Genomic DNA, 25,502 nt, shown 5'->3' with positions numbered 1-25,502 from the left:
ATGGTGTCTGGAGAACTGGGTATCCATATGTAAAAGAATGAAAGAGGATTACCATCTCACACCTTATACAAAAATCAACTCAAGATGGATCAAAGACCTAAATATAAGATCCAAGAGCACAAAGACTTTGGAAAGCAGTGTAGGGAAGCATATACAAGACCTTGTAATATGAAATGGCTTCATGAACTTCACACCAAAAGCATGAGCAGCAAAAGAACAAATAGATAAATGGAACTTCCTCAAAATTAAAGCCTTGTGCGCCTCAAAGGAGTTTGTCAAGAAAGTGAAAAGAGAGCCTACACAATGGGAGAAAACATTTGGTAACCATATATCTGATAGGAGACTTATAACCTGCATATATAAAGAACTCCTATATCTTGAAAATAAAAATACAACCCATTTAAAAAATGGGAAAAAGATTTAAACAGACACTTGTCCAAAGAAGAAATACAAATGGCTAAAAAGCACATGAAAAAAAAATGCTCCAAATCTCTAGCTATCAGGGAAATGCAAGTCAAAACTACAATGAGATACCATCCTACTCCCATAAGACTGGCAGCTATGAAAAAAACAGAAGACTACAAATGCTGGAGAGGATTGGAGGAATGGGAACACATCCACTGCTGGTGGGAATGCAGAAGGATCCAGTCATTCTGGAGGAGAGTTTGGTGGTTTGCTATAGATTTACCATATGACCCAGCAATTCCACTGCTGGGTATATACCCAGAAGATCTGAAAGATCTGAAAACCAGGACACAAACTGATCTATGCTCACCAATGTTCATAGCTGCACTATTCGCAATTGCCCAAAGTTGGAATCAACCCAATTTCCCATCAACAGATGTATGGATAAATATAATGCAGAATATACGTACAATGTAATACTACTCAGCTTTAAGAATGAATACCCTACAAACACGTGATAACATGGATGGATCTTGAGAACCTTATGTTGAGTGAAGCAATCCAGTCATTGAAGGACAAATATTACATGACCTCAATGATATGAAATAAGTACACCAAGCTGCTTCAGAGAGCTGGAGACTGGATGTTAGGCTTAAAGGAAAATGGGGGGTAGAGGAAGGATGTAAGCTGACACCTACATGGGTGAAATCTATGATAAGCTGGAGGTAAGTATTTGTACAAGGAAGGGATAAAATGGGGGAATAGGGTTACCTGTGGGTGTGGCTTTGCGGGCTTGAGGGGGGCTAGGGATGGGAGGATGGGTAATATTGCCCAAGAAATTGGGGGGAGGGGGGCAGCATATGATCATAGGAGATTGTCAGGTATTTGGTTGAGAGTATAATACTGAGAAAACTTTTTCAGAAATATAATAAGGAAGGTTACCTGTTTAAGATGCTTAAAGTGGATAATCCAATGCAAGACAGGCTCCTAGGGAGTGTGTGAATGCTCATTTTGCCATAGTCAGTTATATCATTGGATAGAGACCCATATAATGAGAGTGAAGGTATACCCACATCCTGGGGAGGACTGATGTTCTCCAAAGAGGAAATTGTGTCTCTCAAGAGAAATGGTGGCTCCCAGTGCATTAGGGTAGTTGAGCATGTCAAGCCCTCAACACTGTTGCAAGTATCTCTGAACATGGCCCTTAAAGCAATGAAGATTGACTGTTGCTGTGGGCCCTAAGGGGAGGGGGAAAGAGGTATTGAATCGATGGAACCAATGTAAGTGTTTGGGCAGTAGAAGTGTTCCACAAGATTACACAAGGATGGATATAAGACATGTTAAATTACAACAAAAATATATAGGAGCTGATAGGCTAAAATGTAAATCATAATGTAAAACATAAGATAACTAAACATTTAGAAAATTGTATAGTCTAAAATAGAAACCACAATGTAAACCCAAATGTTACCTTGTTTGAAAGCTGTTGTCTCAATATCTGTACATCAGTTCAGTAAATATAGTATGAATATGTAAAAAGATTATTGCTGTGGAAGGGAAAAGGGTTATATGTTGGATATGTGGGAGTACTAGATATTGTATATATGAATTACTGTGATCTAAAACTTTTGTGAAGATAAGCTTAACAATTAGGAAAAAAGAAAAAGATAAGACATAGACACTGAGGAAAAGATGGAAGTAGTTGCCTTACCAATTTGCATATAGGGCAACACTTATGATGGAAGGAAAAATATCAAAAACAAAGTTTTTGCATTTTTACATTTTTTGATACTCCAATTTATTTTTACCTTCTAAATTAATATGTATTCTATATCTAATCTTTAAACTCATCACTATATTCCATTTTACTATAATCGATCCTGCCAATCTATTGGGCTTCACTTTTGAAGAAGTTGTGGATCACAGAGAGGTTCAATAATGGCAGGGGAGGAATACTGGTGTGGGATGTTATTGACAGGGGACACATGTTTAGCAGGGAGTTCTACAGGGCATATATCCAGGGTACATAAAAATGTTCGGATATTTTCATAGTAGTTACATTAAAAACAACAACTGAGGGAGTGCTGAGTTCCTAGCCAGGGGAGCTCTATCACAGTCCCTAAAGGAACAGCAACAATCCCCCAAGTGCAATGGGAAAGACCAAAAAAGAAGCAGGGTCCAACAATGAGCCATTGATATTAATGACTATGCTTGTAAGCCTGTGCACCTGAAATAAGAACAAGGCCTAGAGCTGCAGGGTGCCTAGGAGTTACCTCCTGAGAGCCTCCGTGTTACTCAAATGTGGCCAGTCTCAAAGCCAAACTCAGCATGTAAATGTGTTGCCTTCCCCCCAGCATGGGACATGACTCCCAGGGATGAGCCTCCCTGGCACCGAGGGATTACTACCAAGTACCAGCTGAGGATGTAACTAGAAAATGGCCTTGAAAAAAAGGGTCAACTCAGACCAGCAGAATATCTCAGTCTACATATAATACCAGGAGTTAAAAATGCTTTTTGACCTGAAGAAAAGGGGGAAATGGAAAGGACAAATGAGTTTATATGGCTATGAGTCTCCATAAAGAGCCGGGAGGTTATCAGAGGGGTTGCCCTTATGCACACCTCAGCAGAGTCCCAGAGGCAGATAAAATAGATAGAACCTCAGTTCTTCTTGGGCTACAGAGACCCACATGTTCTATGGTCATGGCAGATGGAGTTCAGTGCCATCTCAGTTGGCCCTACTTTGGAGTTTGTGTTTCTGTGTGATGGAGCTGGACTTAGATGTGATCTTTGTCCACAGGTCTCTCCTGTTACCTTTACTGGAGCTGTAGTTGTTGCTGGGGTTTAATGTATACCCAGGGGACCTGAATCTCTGGACTGACCATGTGATAGCCAGGCCCTGAGCCTCAATAGACTTGCAACTCCTACCCTCTGGTTTATTGGACTTACCCCACTCATCTAACATGGAGGTGAAGAAGGTCAACCACCACGCCAGGGAGCCAAGAGTGACTACAACTGAAAGCAGGAGGATTGCATCCAGCATCCATGTGGAATCTTAGCCCCCTCTTGATATAGATGTGGAGTGGACACAACCATTCCAAGGTCCATAGGATGGAGGAATAGAGTATGGATTAGAGTGGACTTACTGATATTCTATTCATGAACTATTGTGATTAGTAATTGAAGAAAATGTGGCATTGGTGTGGAGAAAGTGGCCATGGTGGCTGCTGGGGGAAAGGAGTGGGAGGAAGAGATGTGATGTGGGGGCATTTTCGGGACTTGGAGTTGTCCTGGGTGGTGCTGTAGGGACAGTTACTGGACATTGTATGTCCACCACTGGCACACTGGGTGGCCTGTGGGAGAGTGTGGGCTATGACATAGACCACTGACCATGAGGTGCAGCAGTGCTCAGAGATGTATTGACCAAATGCAATGAATGTCTCATGATGATTGAGGAGGTTGTTGTTATGGGGGAGGAGTGGGGTGAGGGGGGTGGGGGGTATATGGGGACCTCATATTTTTTTAATGTAACATTAAAAAAATAAATAAAGACCAAAAAAAAAAGAGACACTGGGAACCGAACCAGGACCTCCCATGTGGTAGGTGGGAGCTCAGTTGCTTGAGCCACATTTGCTTCCCCTCCTTGTTCTTTAGAAAGAGAGGAGTGGATTTGGTTGAACAGCCTCTGAATACGAGTTTGCATTGAAGAAGCCAGTCATGGCTACAAGGGACTGAGAGTGTATTGGGTAACATGCTGGATGCTGCTGATGGAGCTCATAGGATTCCGAAAAATGTTTTGGAGATTATGAGCTTTAGAGATGACAATAATGAAGATTTGGGGATAATGACTGTGGTCCTTAGTGCCAGACAGAAAAATTTGTGCACATCAAGTTGCAAAAAATGGATGAGATAAACATTCAGACAAAATGGAATTCATCCTGTTTCTTTAAAATAAAAGGTGAACTGGTGCTAATATTCTTAAGGATACTTAATTGAAAATAAAAATCTAGACAAAGAAAAGAGAAGTGTTTGAACCTAGAAATTGACCAGGAATACAAGCTAATATAAATTTCAACAAAGTGTATTAACAAAGTAAAAAATTAATATTATAGCATGATTCACATATACAATATATATAATATTGAATGTTAGCATGTCTTTTGTTATTGTAAACTAGAAGAAAATAGGCTGGGGAAATGGAGAAACAGCAACTTCTTGGGATGTTAACATTGAATTATCAACAAATATAGCTAAGCAAATGTCAATTGATCTCTATTTGGAGTAAGAAAATCATGTTAGTTTTTCATATTTCCAAAAAGAATTCTTAAAATGTAATAATCCTCAGTTACATCATGTTTATTTCTATGAAACAGTTAAGTGAATAGTAAAAATTATCATCATCAATGGTTTACAAAGAAGGATTCTTGACAAATATAAAAATGATCAAGTTTTATTTTTTTTCTGAAAAGTTTTGTCTTGTAGACAGTCTGTGTTTAGGTTTCCTTAACACCTGAGAAATATTTATTCAAACAAAATTTAGAGTTTGATCTTTTGCTATTGATCTGTGCTTATTCTAAAATATTATTAGCATTATAGAAATAGGAGCATTTTTGGACAAAGAGATGATAGCTTTAATTAATGCTTACATTTGCCTGAGCTCCTTTGCTATTGTTTATGGAGTAAAATTTGTGTAACTCCAAAATTTTTTTTAAGGCTCAAGCCTCACTGTTTGGGAATTTAGCATCTTAACTGTCACTTGTCCATTGTCCACATATTATAATGAAATCATGCTACACTATTTTAGAGCTACCTTGAATACAAGAATAGATATGATATCACAGTATATAGTGTAACTATTGGAAAGTTATTTATTGTTTTTAAAATGTTGATTTTATTCTGCTCATAATATTTTTCTCAGTTTACATTCTGAAATGCTAAACCAATTTAGAGGTATGTACCAATGTTACTTGTCTAAGTTTGCTGGAAAATTGATTAAAATATCTTCAACTTGTAGAGTGAAAAAAAAAAAATTTCCTCCTCAGTTTGCTTATTATTTGTATACAGAAATACTACTGAGTTTTGCACATTGATCATATAACCTGCTACTTTACTGAACTCATTAATAAGCTGTAAGGATTTGTCAATTTTATTAATCTTCTCAAAGAACCAGCTTTTGGCTTTGTTAATTTTTTTCTAGTGCTTTCTTATAATCAATTTCATTTAGCTGTGCTCAAATCCTTGTTATTTCCTTCTTTCTACTTGCTTTTGGCTTAGTTTGTTGTTCTTTTACTAATTCCTTCAGGTGTGCAGTTAGGTCTTTGATTTTAGCTCTTTCTTCTTTTTAAATATAGGCATTTATGGCTATGAATTTCCCTCTCAGTACAGCTTTTGCTGCATCCCATATGTTTTGATACATTGTGTTGTCATTTTCATTCAGTTCAAGGTAGGTACTGATTACTTTTGTGATTTCACCCTTGAACCACTGTTTGTCTAAAAGTGTGTTGTTCAACTTCCATATCTTTGTGCCTGATCTGGTTCTCTGCCTCTTACTGATGATCTCCAGCTTCTTTCCATTGTGGTCAAAGGAATTGCTTTGTATAATTTCAATATTTCTGAATTCATTGAGAGTTGTTCTGTAACCTAGCATGTTGTCTATCCCTGAGAATGACCCATGTCCATTCAAGAAGAATGTATATCCCACTGTATTTTTGTGTAATGTTCTGTGTATTAGGTTCAGATCCTCTAAAGTATTATTCAAAGTCTTTGATTCTTTATTGATCTCTTTTGAGATGTTCTGTCTAATGGTGATAATGGGGTATTAAAGTCCTCTGCTATAATTGTAGAGGCATCTATTTCTCCACTTAGTATTTCCAATATTTGCCTCATGCATTTTGAGGTTCCCTGATAGATGCATAAATGTTTATGTTCTTTCTTCTTAACAGATTATCCCTTTTATTGATATATAATGTCTTTATTTATCTCTTAAAATAGTTTTTTAAAATATATTTTATATTTTATATTTTTTAAAGATACTTAGATTACATAAATGTTACATAAAAAAATACAGAGGCTTCCCATATGCTCTGCTCCCCACACTTCCTACATTTTCCCACATTAACACCATCATTCATTACAATTGGTGAATATGGTTTGGAGCATTTCCACTAAGCATGGATTATAGTTTACATTGTAGTTTACACCCTCTCTCACAAATTCTGTAGGTTATGGCAAAATATATAATGGCCTGTATCTGTCATTGCAATGTCATTCAGGATGATTCTGAAGTCCTGAAAATGCCCCTGTATTACACCTGTTTTTCCCTCTCCCTGCCCTTAGTGGCCACAGCCTCCACATCAATGATATAATTCCTTCCATTGGTAGAATCACAATAAATCTATAGTAGAATATCAGTAAGTCTCCTTTTGTCCATAGTTCATTCACCTATCCTGAGGATTCTGGGATGGTAATGCCCACTCTACCTTTAACTGAGAGGGCCTTTGATCCCATATGGCTAATGGATGGGACTCTCTTGCTTGAGTTGTAGACTCTCTTGGTTCCTTGGTATGGTGTTTGTCCATCATCTCTTTCTTACTAGTTGTCCTGGGTGAGTCTAGTGAACTGCAGAGTAGGTGTTGCAACTCCTTTGAGATTCAGGGCCCAGCTGCATGTGAACCACCCAAAGATTTAAGTCTCTTGGAAGTACACTTACCAACTCTAGTACTAATTATAGGTTCAAATAAAAGGGTCATAGGGTCATGTGTAGGGAAATCACAACTGAGTCCACCTCTGTCATGCTGGAAAGCTTAATTCCAAAGTAGGGCCCACTGCCAAGGTACCCATATCCTGAGCTAACTGCCCTGCCTATAGTGTCTGGATGAAGCCAGAGCCCTCAGAAACCCTGTTATTTGGGGTACTATCTACTTTGGCTATCACTGAGATCCTGCTGTGACATGCATAAGCAGGACCTCTGGAATGACCTCCTGACTCATTTTGAAGTCTCATAGCCATATAAACTCATTTATCTTTTCTTTTATCCTTTTTGTTCAAGGTCATTTTCCAGTTGCATTGCTAGTTGGTGTTTGGTAGTAATCCTTCAGTGCCAGGGAGGCTCATCCCTAAGAAACACATCCCATGCTGGGGTGAAGTTATTGCATGTATTTGCAGAATTCAGCTTAGAGAGAGGCCACATGTGAGGTCAATGAGGCTCTCAGGAGGTTACTCTTAGACACCCTATATGATTAGGCTAAGTTTCAATTTTAAGAGTAAAGGTTTGTAAGCACAGTCATCAATATCAAGGGCTCATCAATAGGTTATTGCTGTGACCCATGCAGTGCAGTCACAGCCGAACAGGGTCTGTGCAGTTCTGAGATGGGGTGTGTGTGTGTGTGTGTGTGAGAGGATGAAGAAATGAAAGACACAAAATAGTGGGGACCAGGTGAACCATGAGGAGCTTGCAGGAGCTTGCAGCTACCTCAGGCACCCAGCTTAATTTTCTACTTCATTTTATACCTTAAGTGACATTAGCACATCTAGCAATTCTCATGAGAAGCTCTTGTTTCTAGGTCACTACAAATACAATAGTTATTCTTATTTTCATTAGCCCTCTAATAACACAGTTTTCCTGGAATTCTTATCCATAAATAGCCAGTTTTGTTCAGCACATAACCTTGCCCAGGGGCAACTCCTTCTTTATGTACATTCTTCCTGTGAACCCTGGAGCCTGCTTTGCAGGCTTCCAGGGACCCTGCTTTGCAGGGCTCCCCACAAGCCATCCTCTTTCACTAGACAATGTATCTGTACTTGGGGGATTCTTGCTGCTCCATTAGAGAATGTGGCAATTAGAGAATTCCCAGGATGGGAATTAGATATTCTTTCAATTATTGTGTGAATCTTCACCCACTGTGACAATGCACATGAACATTTGAACACATTTATATGCCTTTTATTTATGTCCAGGTGAACTTCCTACCATGAATCCCCCATCACTGACACCTTGCATTAATGATCCTCCCCTGCCACAATTGTGATTGTTCTGTGATACAAAGCTTCTTCAAAAACGAAGCCATAAAATAGCAAAATATATTTAATAAGAAAATGAAATAATAATAGTTTTAAAAATAAAAAATAAAAAAGATTTGGGATAATAATAATGAAAAAGATTTAAAATTTTTATTTGCCCTTTTGGCTTTTGTCACTGTAAGATCTGTTATCCTGTACCTACAATGACTTTTTCTTTCATTTATTCCCAAGTGTCTTACATTTTTTATTTTGTCTTCAAAGAAGTTCTAGATTACAGAAAAGTCACGTACAGAATACAGGGGCCTCTAATATACCAAGCATCCTCTCCTTTCCCCTCTTCCCCTATTAATAACATTTTATATGTGGATGGTACATTTGTTACAACTAATGTGCTAATATTGAAACATAGCTACTAACCATGTTCAATGGTTTACGTTATCTTTTACATTTTGGACTATATGCTTTTATAAATTTTGATGAAATTTAACATGCCCTTTATTTGTCATTGCAAGATCATATAACACTTCCATTGCCCCCAAAATGCCCCCTATTCCATCTATTCTATTTCTCCCTCCCACCTCCCCATTGGGCCCATGGTAACCACCACAGTTCACTTTTTGAAGGACAATATTCATAGCTACTTGCAACAACACTGAGGTCTTGACACACTCGTCTGTCCTCCCCTATTAGGCTCCACCCATGTTCTTGAGAGACTCCCAACCCTTTATGTGAGAACTTAGTGGGCCTTCCCAGGATGGAAGGCCAACACCTTCCCACACATTATGTGGGTCTTCATCCAATGATATAACACACTATGTCATGATGAACACTCACACACTCCCTAGAAGCCTGCCCCAGGTTCCCCCTATCCTGAATGGCCCCCAACACCCTCAACCAGTAACCCTACCTTGCCATATTACCAAAAAAGCATTCCCAACACTGTAGTTTCCACCATGTACCTGCCAATCCCCAGTGTTCACCTGCTCCTTCCCCCAACTCTCCCCCCAGTTCCATGGACAGTCCAAACCACCCTCTTGACCCTACCACCCTGACAAGCATGCACCACCCAACCGAACAGTATCACTACACCCTGTCATGCCACTCCACTGCACAACTACATACATCTATCTTATCGATTTTGACCATGTGGACCTTGGCTCACAACCTTCTGACCATTTCTAGTTCCTGTAAACCTATCTTCCAGAGTCTAGCTCTGTGAGTCTGCTCAGTTTACTTAATTCATATCAGTGAAGTTATGTAATATATGTCCTTCAGTTCCTGGCTTGTTTCACTCAACATACGGTCCTCAAGATTCATCCATGTTCTCCCATGTGTTAAAACTGTATTCATTCTTACAGTTGAGTAATATAAGTTTGTATGTATACGTCACAATTTGTTTATCCATTCATATGTTGAAGGGCATTTGGGTTGATTCCAACTTTGGCAATAGTGAATAATGCTGCTATGAACATTGTTGTGTATACATCTGTTCGTATCTTTGCTTTCAATTCTTCTGGGTATATACCCAGCAGTGAGATTGCTGGATCATATGGCAGTTCTATAGTTAGTTTCCTGAGGAACCACCAAAGTGTCCTCCACGATGGCTGGACCATTCTACAGTCTCACCAGCAGAGGATGAGGGTTCCCATTCCTTCACATCCTCTTTATTACTTGTAGTCCACTGCTTTTTTAATAGCCACCAGTCTATTGGGTGTAAGATGATATATCATTGTAGTTTTGATTTGCATTTCCCTTATAGGTAATGATATTGATGCTAAAGATGCTAAAAAGCATCTTTTCATGTGCTTTTTAGCCATTTGTATTTCTTCTTAGGTGAAGTGTCTATTCAAATCATTTGCCAATTTTTAAAATGGGTTGTTAGTCTTATTTTCAAGGTGTAGGATTTCTTTATATATACTAGATATTAAGCCTCTATCAGATATATGGTTACCAAATATTTTCTCTCATTGAATAGGCAGCCTTGTCACTTTCTTGTCATACTCCCTTGAGGTGCAAAAGTTTTTAATTTTGAGGAAGTCCCATTTATCTAGTTTTTTCTTTAATTGCTCATGTTTTGGGTGTGAATTTCATGAAACTATTTCCTAACACAAGATTCTATAGATGTTTCCTTATATTATCTTCCAAGGCCTTTATAGTCTTGGTTCTTATATTTAGATCTTTCATCCATCTTGAGTTGATTGTTATATATTTTTTTGTATAAGGTATGAGATGGTGCTCCTCTCTCATTCTTTTGGATATGAATATCCAGTTCTCCAAGCACCATTTGTTGAAGAAGGCTTTCTCTCCCAGTTGAATGGGCTTTGTGGCCTTTTTGAATATCAGACAACTGTATATGCGAGGATCTATATCAGAACTCTCAATTTGGTTCCATTGTCAGGGTGTCTACTCATGTGTCAATACCACGCAGTTTTAACCACTGTAGCTTTGTAGTATCTTTAAAAGTCTAGTAGAGTGATTCCTCAGATTTCATTTTCAATATGTCTTTGGCTATTTGGGACCTCTTTCCCTTCCAAATAAATTGCATAGTTAGTTTTTCCAATTCAGTGAAAAATGCTGTTGTGATTTTTATTGGGATTACGTTAAATCTGTAGATCAGTTTGAATAGGATAGACATCTTAATGATGTTTAGTCTTCCTATCCATGAGCAGGGAATATTCTTCTATTTATTTAAGTCTTCTTTGATTTCCTTTAACAGTGTTGTGTAATTTTCTGCATATATGTCATTTACATCTTTAGTTAAATTTATTCCTAGTTATTTGATTTTGTAGTTGTTATTGTAAATGGGATTCTTTCCCCTGGATTTTCCTCCTCAGATTGTTCATTATTGGTGTACAGAAATGCTACTGATTTTTGCACATTGATCTTATAACTTGCTACTTTACTGAAGTTATTTATAAGATTTAGAATCTTTTGGTAGATTTCTCAGGGCTTTCTATGTATAGAATCATGTCCTTTGCAAATAGTGAAATTTTTACTTCTTCCTTTCCAATTTGGATACTTTTACATCTTTTTCTTGCTTAAGTGCTCAAGCAAGAACTTCTAACACAATGTTAAATAGGTGTTGTGAAAGTGGGCATCCTTGCTTGCTCCAGATCTTAGAGGATTTCACCATTGAATACAATGTTAGCTGTTGGTTTTTCATATACACCCTTTATCGTGTTGAGGATGTTTCCTTCTATTCCTATCTTTTGTAGTGTTTTTATCAGGAAAGAGTGCTGTATTTTGTCAAATGCTTTTTCTGCATCTATAAAGATGATCATGTGATTTTTTTCTTTTGATCTGTTTATGTAGTGTATTACATTGTTTGATTTTCTTATGTTAAAACATCCTTGCATACCAGGACTGAAGGACATTTTTTTGGATAAAGAATTTGGGTCTGGCAGTTTTTCTCTTTTAGTACCTCAGATATATCATACCACTGCCTTCAAGCCTCCATGGTTACTGATGAGAAATAGGTGCTTAGTCTTATTGAGGATCCCTTGTGTTGATGAATCATGTTTCTCTTGCTGCTCTCAGAATTCTCTCTTCATAGTTTGCATTTGACTTTCTGATTAGTATGTGTCTCAGAGTAGGTCTATTATGATTTATTCTGTTTGGAGTATGTTGCACTTCCTGGACATGTATCTTTATTTCTTTCATACAAGTTGGGAAACTTTCAGCCATTATTTCCTCAAATATTCTTTCTTCCACTTTTCCCTTCTCTTCTCCTTCTGGGACACCATGATGTATCTTTGACAATATTAGTAAGTCTAATATCTCTGATTCACGTGAGTGTGATTTGGCAAAAGGATCCTTTGTATTAACTCAGGCACCACCCAAGGAAAGCTATTCTGTCTCAAAGTCATGTTTGTCACTCCAATTTCCCTTATTTTAGGAAAAAAATTATCTTTAACAGGACTTGGATGAAGCTTCTGGAAATGTGTGAAATAGAAGCAAACAGAAAACAGTGAAGAATATCCACAATTTAAGAAGTAATGTGAAGTGGTAATACTGAAAATAATCCATAATGGACATAGTTGGATAATGAAAATTTTATTACTTTCTCAGTATATTAAATTGTAGTCCCTTTGTAGAATTTTTACATCTAGTTTGTAAAATGTATTTTCCTTTGTTAAAATCTACTTATCACTTGCTATTCTTCTTCTTTGCACATTTTATACTATAATAGAATATTGGTTTTGCTTATAGATTTGAAAATGAGACTTTTAAAATAAAGTTACATAAAATATAACTAAAGATGAACATGCCAAACCTGCAGCCCTATTCTTCCTCTAACCACACTTTGTGGACTACCTTTCTATTTGCTAATTTTTATTTGTGATGAAAGTTGTGAAATACAATATTCATGTCAGGAACTATATTTGTTTTCGGAAATTATGAAATGTTTATCATATTTTATTTTAGTTACTAGTAGAGTTAAGAGTTTTCATTATGTTTCTGGAGTGTTGGATTATTGGCTGTAAGGAAAGATGAAAGTCAGTGCAGTGAATTAGATTTAATATTTTTTATGAGGGAAATCAAAGCAAAATGAAGTAAGTGTGTAAACAGTAGATTTTAGATATTCAATCTAATGGCAGAGTTTTGAAAAAAAACTAAGTTTTAAACTTATGTCAGTTCAGCATCTCAGGTTATTGAGGATCAGATACATTTTTTCTCCTTTGGGGAAGGCGGTAATGGTTAAAAATGGAATTCCTTCTAGAATAGAGAAAGAGAGATATATAGAGTTCCCCCTTTGTTTTTTTTTAAAAAAATAAGTAATAATGTTTGAATTTTTCAAAACATTGCCTAATGCAAATGTGTGGAATGAAAACAGAGAAGTGTGGACTATTAGAAAAGATCATAGTAGACTGTCTCAGCATTACATTAGGCTATGATATGTGATATTAATAAAAATCTTGACTAAGGTTGATTTTCAGGAAACCATTCAAATTCATTCCATCTAGTATTGAATAAATTTGGAGGAGTAATACCCTTAAAACTTGAAGAGCAAGCATTCTCACAGAGAAGTAAACACTTCTGGAACTGGCCACAGTGTGGAGATGTTGCAGCATGGATTCACCTTGTCGTGCCTGATGAAGTCGAAGTTCTCCTTTTGGAATATGAATTTCATTACCTGCACTGAATTCCCTTTCCATTTTAAAATTTCTTATCATAAAGTAGTGGTTCTATTTTCTAGGATAAGTTCATCTATGTGTGTGGCACCCTTGCTTTTTTTTTTTTCCCCCTGGATGGTTTTCCTCTGTAACAGAATTTCTGTGATGATGGTAACCCTAAAAGTTCATATGTAATGTAATGCTTTTCTGAGCTTGATCCTCCATACTACAACTAGGAATTCATGTAATGCTAAATAAACTAATTTCAATATATAGTGCTCTTGCAAGACCCACTAGAGCATGTAAAATAATACCGAAACACCACCAGAGTCATGGGCTTCATCTAAGGATGAAATGACATTCATTGAAAAGGCACTCATGAATTCACGTGCAAATGTAGCTGTTCATTTACTCCAAAAAAGTGAAGTACCTGCTCTCTCCCAGGCACTCTTCCTGGATATGAAGACAGAAATAAAAGAGACTTGGTACCACTCTTGTGGAACAAAGTGACATTTAAAATATAAGCAAATACATACTTGCTATGTGAGATAAATATAATGAAGAGGAATAAAGAATATGATGAAATATGATAATCTACTTCAGTTGTGAAGAGAAGAGGGAGGGAGGTTAGCCAGGTGAAGAGTATTCACAGGCAGATGGAACAGGACTTGGAAGGTATTGAGAGGGAAGAGACTGGCAAGGTTGAGAAGGTGAAATAATTTTGCTAAATTGAGGGACTTGGGCTTCTTAAAGAGTGTCAGAGAGGCAATGTATGTCCTGCCAAGCCAGGAGGGGCCAGAACCTTTAGGCCCACGATTTTATTTCAAGTTCAGTAGGAAGCCATTAAAGGATTTTTAAGAAGGAGATGATTTTTGTTTCCTCTTATTCTATGTAAACTACTGCCCCAAAACATTAAAAAAAAAAAAAAAAACCTGTAAGGATTTTTATTAGCTTTATTTCTTCTTCAGTTCTATGTTTATTTTCTCAGACAACATCTTGGAAATGGGAAGGTTGAAGTTTGAGATACAGAGCGTATTGGGGGGAAAAATTCCCTTCCTAAATATATTTGTTGGATTCTGATAATATCCCACTTTTATATTGCAACATAATTCTCCCATTCAACAATGAGTCTGTGTGATTTGATAGTTGAAAGGAATTTAATTTAATTGGAAAGATTTTGGATTATTGAACTATTAAAATACATTTGAACAATGTTTATTGTATATGTTATTCTTGAAAAAACAAAGGCCAACAAAAATCCCAAAGATTACATTCAATACGTATTGAAGGCATGTAGAGCCTTTAAACTGGACTGAGTATCTTTTGGCAGGCAATGAAGAAGCCTATGATTGTTCCTAGCAAATGAATTTGCTACGTCATTCTGGGTAAACTACTTATTCTCACACTCTGCGCATTCCAGCATCTACCTTTCCACATAGAGCTTGGAGAGTGATTCTTATGTGCAAACAGTACATGAGAATGGGCTACAAAGCTTTTAATCAGTTAAATCCCTTCCACACTCATCAGCTGTAGAGGTGTCACATAGAAAAGAAACAGAATGGTGACAGTGGAGATGAAATTATAGTACTGAAATTAAGATATAGAATACCCTTGAATTGATTAAACTTACAACTCATCCCTGGGAGAGAGAGTTGAAAAACTTGTTCTAAAAAGATATAAACTTGGAGAAATTAATGTGCTTAAATTTAAAAAATTATATTTTAAAGAAATTAAATTTGAGGGAAAAAAGGTCTTTTTAAATTTATTGACATCCTTGCCTTTTCTGATGTTCTTCTTTTATATGTAGATTCAAGTTTTCTTCTGGTATTTTCCTTCTGCCTATAGAATTTTTTTCTTTTTTCTTTTTTTAGTACAGGTGTGCTGGCTATGAAATCTCTTCAGTTTTTGTTTGAAAATTTATACATTTTATGTTCAGTTTTGAAAGATCTTCTCTGGGTACAGAATTCTAGTATGACTTTTTTTTTTCTTTCAATATTTTAAAGATATTGCTTCATTCTCTTATGTCTTGTACAGTTTCTGACAAGAAGTCATCTGAAGTCATGTGTATCTTTTCTCCTCCTCTGGCTGCTTTTAAGATGTTCCCTTTAAAATTTGTTTTCAGCAATCTAATTATGATGTTTCTCAGGGTAACTCTCTTTGTTTTTTGTTTGCTTAAGATCCCCCAAGCTTCTTGTCTGTGGTTTGATAGTTTTTATATAATTTGGAAAAAAATTTCTGCTGTCATTATTTCAAATAATTTTTCTATTTCACCCTTCCCCATTTTTTTAGGGGACTCCAATAACACATAGTTATTGTCCCACAGGACTCTGAGTCTCTCTTCCATTTTTTCAGTCTTTTTTGTCTGTGCCTTATTTTGGATAGTCTTTATTGCCACGTCTTCAGTTCACTTCTCTTTTCTTCTGCAGTGTTTAATCTGCTTATGAAATTTTCATTACAGATCATGTATTTTTCATCTATCGAGATCTCATTTGATTATTTTTGTAGCTTTTGTTTCTCTCCTCATTATGTTTATATTTTCCTTTAAATCCTGAGCATATTTACAATATTTATAGTAGCTGTTTTTGAAGTCCTTGTTCACTAAATTCATCATTCCTTGGTTTGTTACATTGACTTTTCTTCTGGGTTAATGTTTCCATTTTCCTGCTTCTTGAAATATACAGTAATTGTTGATTGGATGCCAGATATTATGACTTTCTAATGGTTGAGTGCTGGGCTTTGTCGTATTTCTTTAAAAGTCCTGGAATTTGTTTGGGCAGGCAGTTACATTTCTTGCAAATGAGTGTGATCCTTTCATGATTTGTTTTTATGTTGCTATTACTTGGGGCTAGTTTATCCCCTGTACTGAGGAAAGTCTTTTTCTGGGTCTCTAGTAACTGCCCAGCAATTCAATGCTCTCTCCACTCTGGCTGGGGAGATCTCGAATGATTCTCAGCCCTCTAGAAGCTGTCAAATTTTTTGACTTACAGCTATCAAGTAATTGTTTATTTCCCTTATGCTTTTTTTTTCTTTCTTTCTTTTTGCCTAGGAGTTTCACCCTACATATGCTCATAGTGATCTTCATCCAAAGACTTTAGGAAACTCGTATGCAGATTATGAAATACTCTGTCCTCTTTCATATTCTGCCCCACAAATTTCTAACTCTCTTAGTATCCCTGAACATCAATATCTACTTTTCAATTCAATGAGACCATCAGGTTCTGTTCGCTTCCCTGCACTGCATCTGGAAAATGCCTCAAGGTAGAAAGCTGGTATATGTTCAGGACTCACATGGGTTCCTCTCCTCTCAGTGTTGACAATTCTCTTCTGCCTATTGTTCAATGTTTGAAAATATTTATGCCATATATTTTGCTCAGTTTTCTACTTGATTTTTTGGCAGAAGGTAAAATCTAATAGCAGTTACTCCTTCAAGGGCTGAAGCAGAATTCCCTTTAATTTAAATTTGTAAAAAGTAAAATTTTGCAACTAATTCAATTTTTTTTCATAAATGGGCCATAGCAATAGACTTGCCTTCTAGTTATATTAGTCATACTGGTTCAAATATCAGCTTCTGAAAGTTAAAAGTTATATTCAATGAGAATATGATATGAAATGCTTATCAAATATAGTTCAGTATCACAATAGATACATCATAAAAGTGAAACTATTGTGGACAAGAGAACTATACTCAATTACAACACTATTGTTCTACTGGTTTTATACTTTATTTTAAAAAATTGTACACAAACTATGAACTCCCATGTTTTGAGTAGATCAGATGGTGCATTTTCCCAGCAAGCCAAAGCTTATGACCCATTGTCTTCATATTTCAGCTTGACTTCTTTACTTCTAGGAAGCTTCACTGTTCCCTAAAACTGGATCTGTTAGTCCTCATATAAGCTTCTTTAAACACTCCCATATTAAGACTTAAAGCATGAAAATGTGTTTGATTATTTACCCATCAGACTGTGATCCTCTTGAAAGCAGGAACTGACTATTCTTTTGTAATAATAAACTTTATTTTTAGAGAAGTTTTAGATTATTTACAGCAAAATTATACCCAAAGTATAGGACCTTCCCATATAACTTCCCCCTCACACACCCACATACATAGTTTCCCCTATTATTAACCTCTTAGATTAGTGTGTTTCATTTGTAACAATTGATGTACCAATATTTAGGCATTGTTACTAACCAAAGTCTATAGTTTATATTAGTTTATATTATGATTTACACTTTCTGCTGTACAATTCCATAGGCCTAGAAAAATGCATTAACCAACATTGTTTCCTCAGTGCTTAGTATAGAAATGGTAATCAGTAAATGTTTGCTCGATAAATAAAACCTGAATAGCTAGAAGTTGTGGTTCATTGTATCAACTTTGCTGATAGCTTTCCTACATTAGATATACTACACAGTAAAAATTTACCTTTTCTTTAGCCTCTATACCCATTTAGAGCAAGGCCAATTAGATTGACTTCATTCCAAATACCGAGCAGGATGAGTTTCATTTTGCTCCTTGTATTATCAATATCTTAGTACGTGCCTGTCCCAAAGAGATGGCTCAGTAGATAGAAGGAAGGTAGGGAGGAAGAGAGGGAAGAAAAAGGAAGGAGAAAGAATTCCTTATAATATGTCATGGTACCCTTTATGAATGTGAAAGAAATATTGCCGATTGCCAATAAATATTAAACATTTCAACAAGTTACTATGAAAAACATTTATTATGCAGGCAGGCTCCAAGTTGGACTCAGGAACTAAAGATGCATACAACCACAATCTATTACTAGGTTTATATTTAGAAATGTAATTTTGGATTTGCCTTGATTTATTTATAGTGTTTTGCCTGGTCTCCCTTATGTCCAACAACATATTTTGTTGCATTGGATGATGTTGGATGGATGGCCGTATATCTTCTTGTTGAGTGGAATGTATGAACATACAGTCTTCTGGACAGACAGTGTGGAAGAGAAGAAACAATTGTTTATATTCAAAATTAACTGATCTTTTACTGGAACTGCAAATAATGCCATGCGAGACTTGATTTACCAAATTTTATAAATATGGCACTCTTGATCTTATTTTCTCTACCATTCATGTTCGTTGCAAATATTGTAAACCAAGGCAATCCTACACAAATATGCATTTGAAAGATGTTCCTTTTTAGCTTCTACTTCACAAAAGGACAGGATACCATGAGAAGAAGCAATTCTTAATGAGGACAATGGTTACATATACATGATGCTCCTTATTCAGAACAGTATTAAAATATTTTATTTGTCAAGGATAAACAAAATTAAGTGTATAGACTTTTAATAAGGTGGGTTGTTTAACTTTCTTTCTAGTTTGTTCAAACATATTGATTTTTCTTACCTCAAGGTATAAATCTATAAAAGAATATATTATCCAAAACGTGTTTCAAAATGATAAACATTTTCATCAAACTTTCTAAAAGCATTTAAAAAAATAAAGTAAAAGATAAAAAAATAAAAACATTTACATTCATAATTCTAGGATCATTTGGAAAATTTCTATATAAAAACATATTTTTGAAAATTTGAAGTAGACTACTATGCAAATTATCTTGCAAAACTTATTCAAAGAATAACCACTAGTGATTTGGAACTTATTTAAGAACAATTGTTAAGTTCTCTGAGAAATCTATTAATACCAGGCTTCTTATGAGGAAGCAAAGTATCTGAAAATTATTTTTGAGTACATATCCCCTTATTGAGTCATAAAATCTTTTTTTAGATTTTTTAATAAAATTTCTCTTCCCTTCCCCCCCCCCCCCGCCGTTGTCTGCTGTGTCCATTCGTTGTGTGTTCTTCTGTGTCTGCCTGCATTCTTGTCAGTGGCACTGGGAATCTGTGTCTCTTTTTGTTTTGTTGCTTCATCTTGCTGCGTCAGCTCTCTGTGTGTGTGGCACCACTCCTGGGCAGGCTGTGGTTTTTTTGTGCAGGGCAGCTCTCCTTATGGGGTGCAATCCCTGAGCATGGGACTCCCCTATGCAGGGGACACTCCTGCATGGCATGGCACTCCTTGCATGCATCAGCACTGTGCTGGGCCAGCTCACCACATGGGTCAGGAGGCTCTGGATTTGAACTCTGGACCTCCCATGTGGTAAACGGATGCTCTATAAGTTGAGCCAAATCCGTTTCCCCATAAAATCTTAATTCAACAAGTTTCCCAACTTTAAAAAATCTTAGGATCATCACAATGGAAGCAGAATACTTCCTCACCTGAAATCTTTCCATGGTATTTATGAGCTCAAGTTCCATACCTCTTTTTAGTGTAGCATTCAAGTCCCTTTGGGGTACCTCCCTCCTTGTTCCATCTCTCTAACCAGTTTCATCTCCCCACCCTTTCCTCTGCTGTCCTATTAACACTACAAGGCTGTTATAAGAGGCAAAGATGAAGCAAAGTCCTAAACAAATGTTTGTATGATTTTCCTCTATTATTGAAGATCCATCTTAGTAGTGACTTCATCAATGAAGCCATCTCAGATATGTAATCTTTATATCTCCTTCTGAACATTATGGTACTGTAAAAATGCCTCTTTCTCAGTGTTAGCCCTATTTAGCAAAATAATCCCCCAAGACCCTCGTTGGCACCGGTAAGGTCTCTCCTGCCCTGAAAACAGATGATGCCAAATCCCCACCCTGTCCCTAATCCAACAGAATGTACTAAGCACCTGTGTAATCATAAATGAAACTTGTTGTTTTATATTAAACAATCTGGGCAAGTAGAAAAAAAATCTTAAAGTCTAGAAAGGAAAACATGAAAATCAATCTTTTTACCCATTGAAACACCATTGCTGCTGCTTCTTTTTGGTGCTTGTCTCTTACAGCTTCTTGTCTGATTCATAGGCCGAATCGTACAATCAACAACTCAGGAATATGTGAACAGGATCTTTTTGCTACATGAACGCCAATACCAACCTCTTCAAAACCAGAAATCAGAACCCACTGGACAAGACGGAAGGGAACCCTTCACCACTCCATGACAGCAGGAAGTAACCAGACTGAGTCAATGTCCCAAATTTCCCCAACCTTCCATTATTCCCATTACTTAGATCCTTCATCATATATATATCATCAAAGAGTTAGGAATGTTAGAGTTACAAGGTTTGCAATGATTAATAGGTCATAAGGCTGTGACTCCATTCTGAACCATTGAGCAAAGCTGCCTAAGTGCAGAGGACAGCGTATTTCCCCCCAAGTGTAAGCCACATCAGAGTGGGAGTGGAGCAGATAAGGACCCATCCCTTCCAGACCCCTGCATTCCAAGAATACCCTACCTCCTAGCCCACTAGCCCTAAGCCATGCATGAGAATTCACTTTTACATCTCTTATTAACCAGAGGCTATACTCAGAGTCCAACACCCTCCCCTCAAAGTAATGTGTTCTTCCCTATTTATGTACTGTATAAATTCACATCTGCACCTTCCACAAGGGGGCTGAAGTGTTATCTTCAGACCCCCTCGGTTGGGAGAGCTTCCCAATAAACTTCTGCCTGCCTGCAATCCTCAGTCTCCATGTCCCAGTGAGCACCGTTCCCCCTTAACACTCAGTGTTTGAGTATGTGAATAATCTATTTTAGGGGTTGGCAACCTATGGTCTGAAGACCAAACCCCACTGGCTGGCAGTTTTTATAAATAAAGATTTATTTTTGGAATACAACCTTTCTTATTCCTTTATGTGTTGCATATGGCTGCTTTTGTGCTTCAGTGGCAGAGTTAATAGTTAGACAGAGACCATATGACCCAAAAAGCTTCAAATATTTACTGCTGTGCCCTTTATAGAGAAAGTTTACCAACCCTTGGATCAGGGAAAAATGTTTTTAATGAAAAGTATAAGCAATTATGCATCATATTTTTAATATTTATTTCCTCTTTGAATTCTTCATTCCTTAATACAGAATTTCACAAACTCATCACTATTGGCATTTTGGACCAAATAATTCTTTTTTTGTTGCTGTTGGGGAATGTTCTGTGCATTAGAGGATGTTTAGCTATATTCTTCACCTCTGCCCACTAGATGCCAGTAGCACACCAATCCCCCCTACCCAACTTATCACAACTAAACATGTCTTCAGATATTGTGAAATGTTTCCTGGGATGCAAAATCTCCCCCAGGTGGGAAACACTGCTATAATGTATCCTTATATTGACCAAAGGTGTGAAAATAAGGAAGTTTTATGTTAATCAATTGAATTTCACACATATGGTGAACATTATATATGAATATCTCTAAACCTTTCATGCACTGAGTATTACACAGATGCAAGTGTAGAGAATGCATCTAAATTTAAGTTGTACAGGTGATACTGATAAACATAAAATATGAGAATTATTGTCCTAGAGATCAACTTGAGGGTGTGTCAATGAGCAGAAGGGCTGTTTAAAAAAAACGAAAGCAGATTTCTGAATCCCACTCCCTGAGATTTAGATTAGGTCTGGCTGGGGTCTAAGGATTTGCATTTTAAACAATTTCCTGGGTGATACTGCAGCTGCTGGTCTTAGAACCGTACCTTGAGACTTGCTGGGCTATAGAGTAGTTCTTCTTGTTGCTTAGCTCTGGCAATGCTAATTTTTCAACCAAAAGATTTTATTAATAATGTGAAATATTTGAGATAACTATGTGGTATATTTCGAAGAAGTACGGGAACAAAAATTTAAAAGAAAAGAAAACAAAATACCTTAGTCCAGTCTTACTCATCCTTTCCTAGAAAGCCATTTTGCATCTTTGAATTTGCATCATTATCTGTAGAAAGTCAATTATATGATTAGCTATCTTGTGTAAGTAATATATATTTAATTACCACCTCTTTCCTCATACATGCTTCACTGAAATAAATTTATACTGACCATAATGTATGGACTATTTCGAAGGAGACTCTAAACTTGGCAAAAGCCACTGGAAGACCCCTTATCAGTAGAACTGAGGAATAGCTATAAAAATTACTTTTATATTTAAGGTCAGTTCTGGAATAGTCCCTAAGAAGTACATAGGACTTGGATTTCTATCCAACCTGATATGATTGGATAGATTACATTCTAGATCTACTTAACACCTTCTTGGAATACCCAACTTCAGGTTTAGCTACAAATTAATCAGAATTTTTGAGATTCCAACAGTTTGAAGCAGAATTATAAATATGTCCACCTTGACAATGCAAACATTTGTATCTATGTTACTAGATTTTCGGATTTACTTTTTTGGTCATTATGAGAAATGAATGCAACTTCACTTGAGAGTTTGCTTAAAAAGCCTTTGCCAGTAAGATGAATCAATCACTTGGAGGTTGCTTCTGAAGATAGACATGTTACACAATGTTCTTTATTGCATTTTTCCTTCTGGAAGGATGTGTAATGTGTTACCACTTCTGTCATTAAGGGTATGGATCTTGCTTAGCATGACATTTTGTGGGATCCTAGTTGTGTGGTATATTTATAGGCATCTAACCGGATGAATAACATCTGATGAGTTCAAAGTACACACATTAATGGCAGTATGGATATCTTTTTGCATAGACTACAAAAACAAATCCAAACTCTGTGGTAATGCTACCATCTGTCCTATCATATTCATTATTACAGAATATCATACAGTGGTAGTGTCACAAATGTTATGTCTCTGGAGCATCATGTAACCTTGGGAGCAGTAATATCTGAAGAACCAAAGGAGAGTAAAGGCTATAATTAAAAATAAGCCCCAAGAAATAGTTTCCATGTGGTTGTGAGGAGCCCTTGAGCACAGCTGGAAAATTTCAGGCTGAAATATGTTGGAACAATAGTTTACAGAGGAAAGTAGCTGGGTTTGTGGTTACACTTGGAAGTGAAATTTCCTTGCTTGGTCATAACAGCAAACTAGCTATAAAGTCTGGAGGAGACTGTTCCCTAAAGAAGACCTTTATTCTCTGAACTACAAAAAGAAATAGAAGATGATTTCTTAAATGAATGTACAGGCTTATACTCACATAAAGCATAGCTGTATTATGAACAAATGAAAATAATTGTAAGGTGTGAAAAGTACAGAAGTATTTAATAATAAAGGGTTGAATAATCAAAAATGCAGGAGAGGAGATTAGGATCAGTGTAAAGTTGTAAAATGAAGTTAAATCTTGTGGTCCAAATCTCTCTTTTTAGTATTTGAGTTAGCATCTCATTATATATCTCAAATTCACTCATCATTTCCTTCCAGATTCAACTTCTCTTTCTGTGTTTTCTTTTTTGTTATTGTTTTTTTAATTGGCAGTCTTCAAGTCACCTGATCTTCAAATTTTGGTGTTTTTTAAAAATTTCTTCTTCATAGTCAATAAATTGTTACTTTCTTCCAATTCTACTGCTAATGAGTCATTCACATCCACATCTATGAATTACATTGTTTTAGTATGCTGGATGTATGGAAAATAGCCTTAAAGGTGCCACACAAGCAGAGAAGTACTGTGAAGTTCTAAAGTTGTGGTTACAGAAATTTTGAGAAATCAATGCATTCAAAAGCTAAAGTGAAATCCACAGGTAAGAATAGAAAAGCTAAAAACAGATGTGTGGCAAGCATGTGCAGGTAACTATGAATAACATTTTGGTAGGGAGGGGTGCATTTTACAACAAGAATGCATACTGCTGTGGACAAGACTATTATCAAAATACAAAAACTGATTCCAAATATGGATCTTTCTGGGGTGAAAACTGAAACTCTTTTAAGAAAGTGGCTCCAATTAATGCTTCTTCAATCTTCAGACATGCTATTAATAGTTATTTTGTTGTTAGAAAATAATGTTGGTGATTTTGTTCAAGTGTTTTTTCAAATAATGGTAAAGTATTTTACTGTTACTGAAAGGGCATTTGGAAGACCAATCTACAGTTGCATTAATGTGCTTGCTGGATTAGTGGGTTTTGTATCAACATGTGAAACTTTAAGCTCTTTGTTCAAGGCTCAAGTCACAGTTATAAATTCAGTAAGTCACTAACTGAATATTAGGATTGTTCTGTGTTGTATTAGCAAATTACCACAAATTTGGCATCTTACCCCAAAACCCACTTATTATCTCAAAGTTTTGTAAGTCATAAGTCTGGGTTCTGTAATCTGGGTCTCACAAGAATGAATTTAAGGTGTTGGCTGGCTATGTTTTCATCTGGAGCTGGGTCTCCCTATACTTTCTGTTACTGGCAGAGTTTAGTTCCTTGCTGTTGCATTAGTGAGGTACCCGTTTCCTTGCTGGCCATCAGCCAGGCTTGCTCTTCTCTCCTGAATACCGTCTACATACTTACTTTCTTGGTTCCCTCCATTCTCAAAGCAGAAACCTGTATAAAGTCCTTCACCTGCTTCAGATCTCTCTGATTTCCTCTCCTGCAATCAGCTGGAGAAAGGTGTCTGCTTCTAAGGGCTTATGTGATCATGTGATCACATTAGACTCACCAGGATAATGAGTCTGTCTAAGCTCAACTGTGCCACATATAATCACGGGAATGATATCTTCTTACATTCACAGGCTCCGGGGGTTAGGATTGAACATTGTGGGGAGGACCATTTTAGAAATTTTACCTGTCACACCCATGCAATACCAGCAATGGGCTAGTGAAGTTGTGGATCACAGTGTGATACAGTATGAAAAACAACCAAAATGGAATTGTTCTTCCTATTGGGTCTGCAGGGACATCTCTTTAAAGATTTAAATGAAAAAACTAATCACAGCTAAAAAGCAAAATAGATTCTATTTCCAAGACAATATGTCCTGATTAGAGAAAAACTAGTAAGGCAGGAATTAATAATTTTCGAAGAATAAGATTAAAATTCATTTAAGATTATATTTAACTGAATACAGAGACATTTTTGGTAAATTTGAAGGCATTGAAGTTACCACCATTTTACACAACTATTTTCATAATGCCAATAAAAAACACAAATGTTGGTCAAGGGACGGTAGTGAAATAAAATCCATTTTAGGTATTTTCAAGTAGAGAAC

Source organism: Dasypus novemcinctus, chromosome 4, assembly GCF_030445035.2.
Source record: "Dasypus novemcinctus isolate mDasNov1 chromosome 4, mDasNov1.1.hap2, whole genome shotgun sequence".
NCBI lineage: Eukaryota > Metazoa > Chordata > Mammalia > Cingulata > Dasypodidae > Dasypus > Dasypus novemcinctus.
This window is presented reverse-complemented; position numbering follows the sequence as displayed.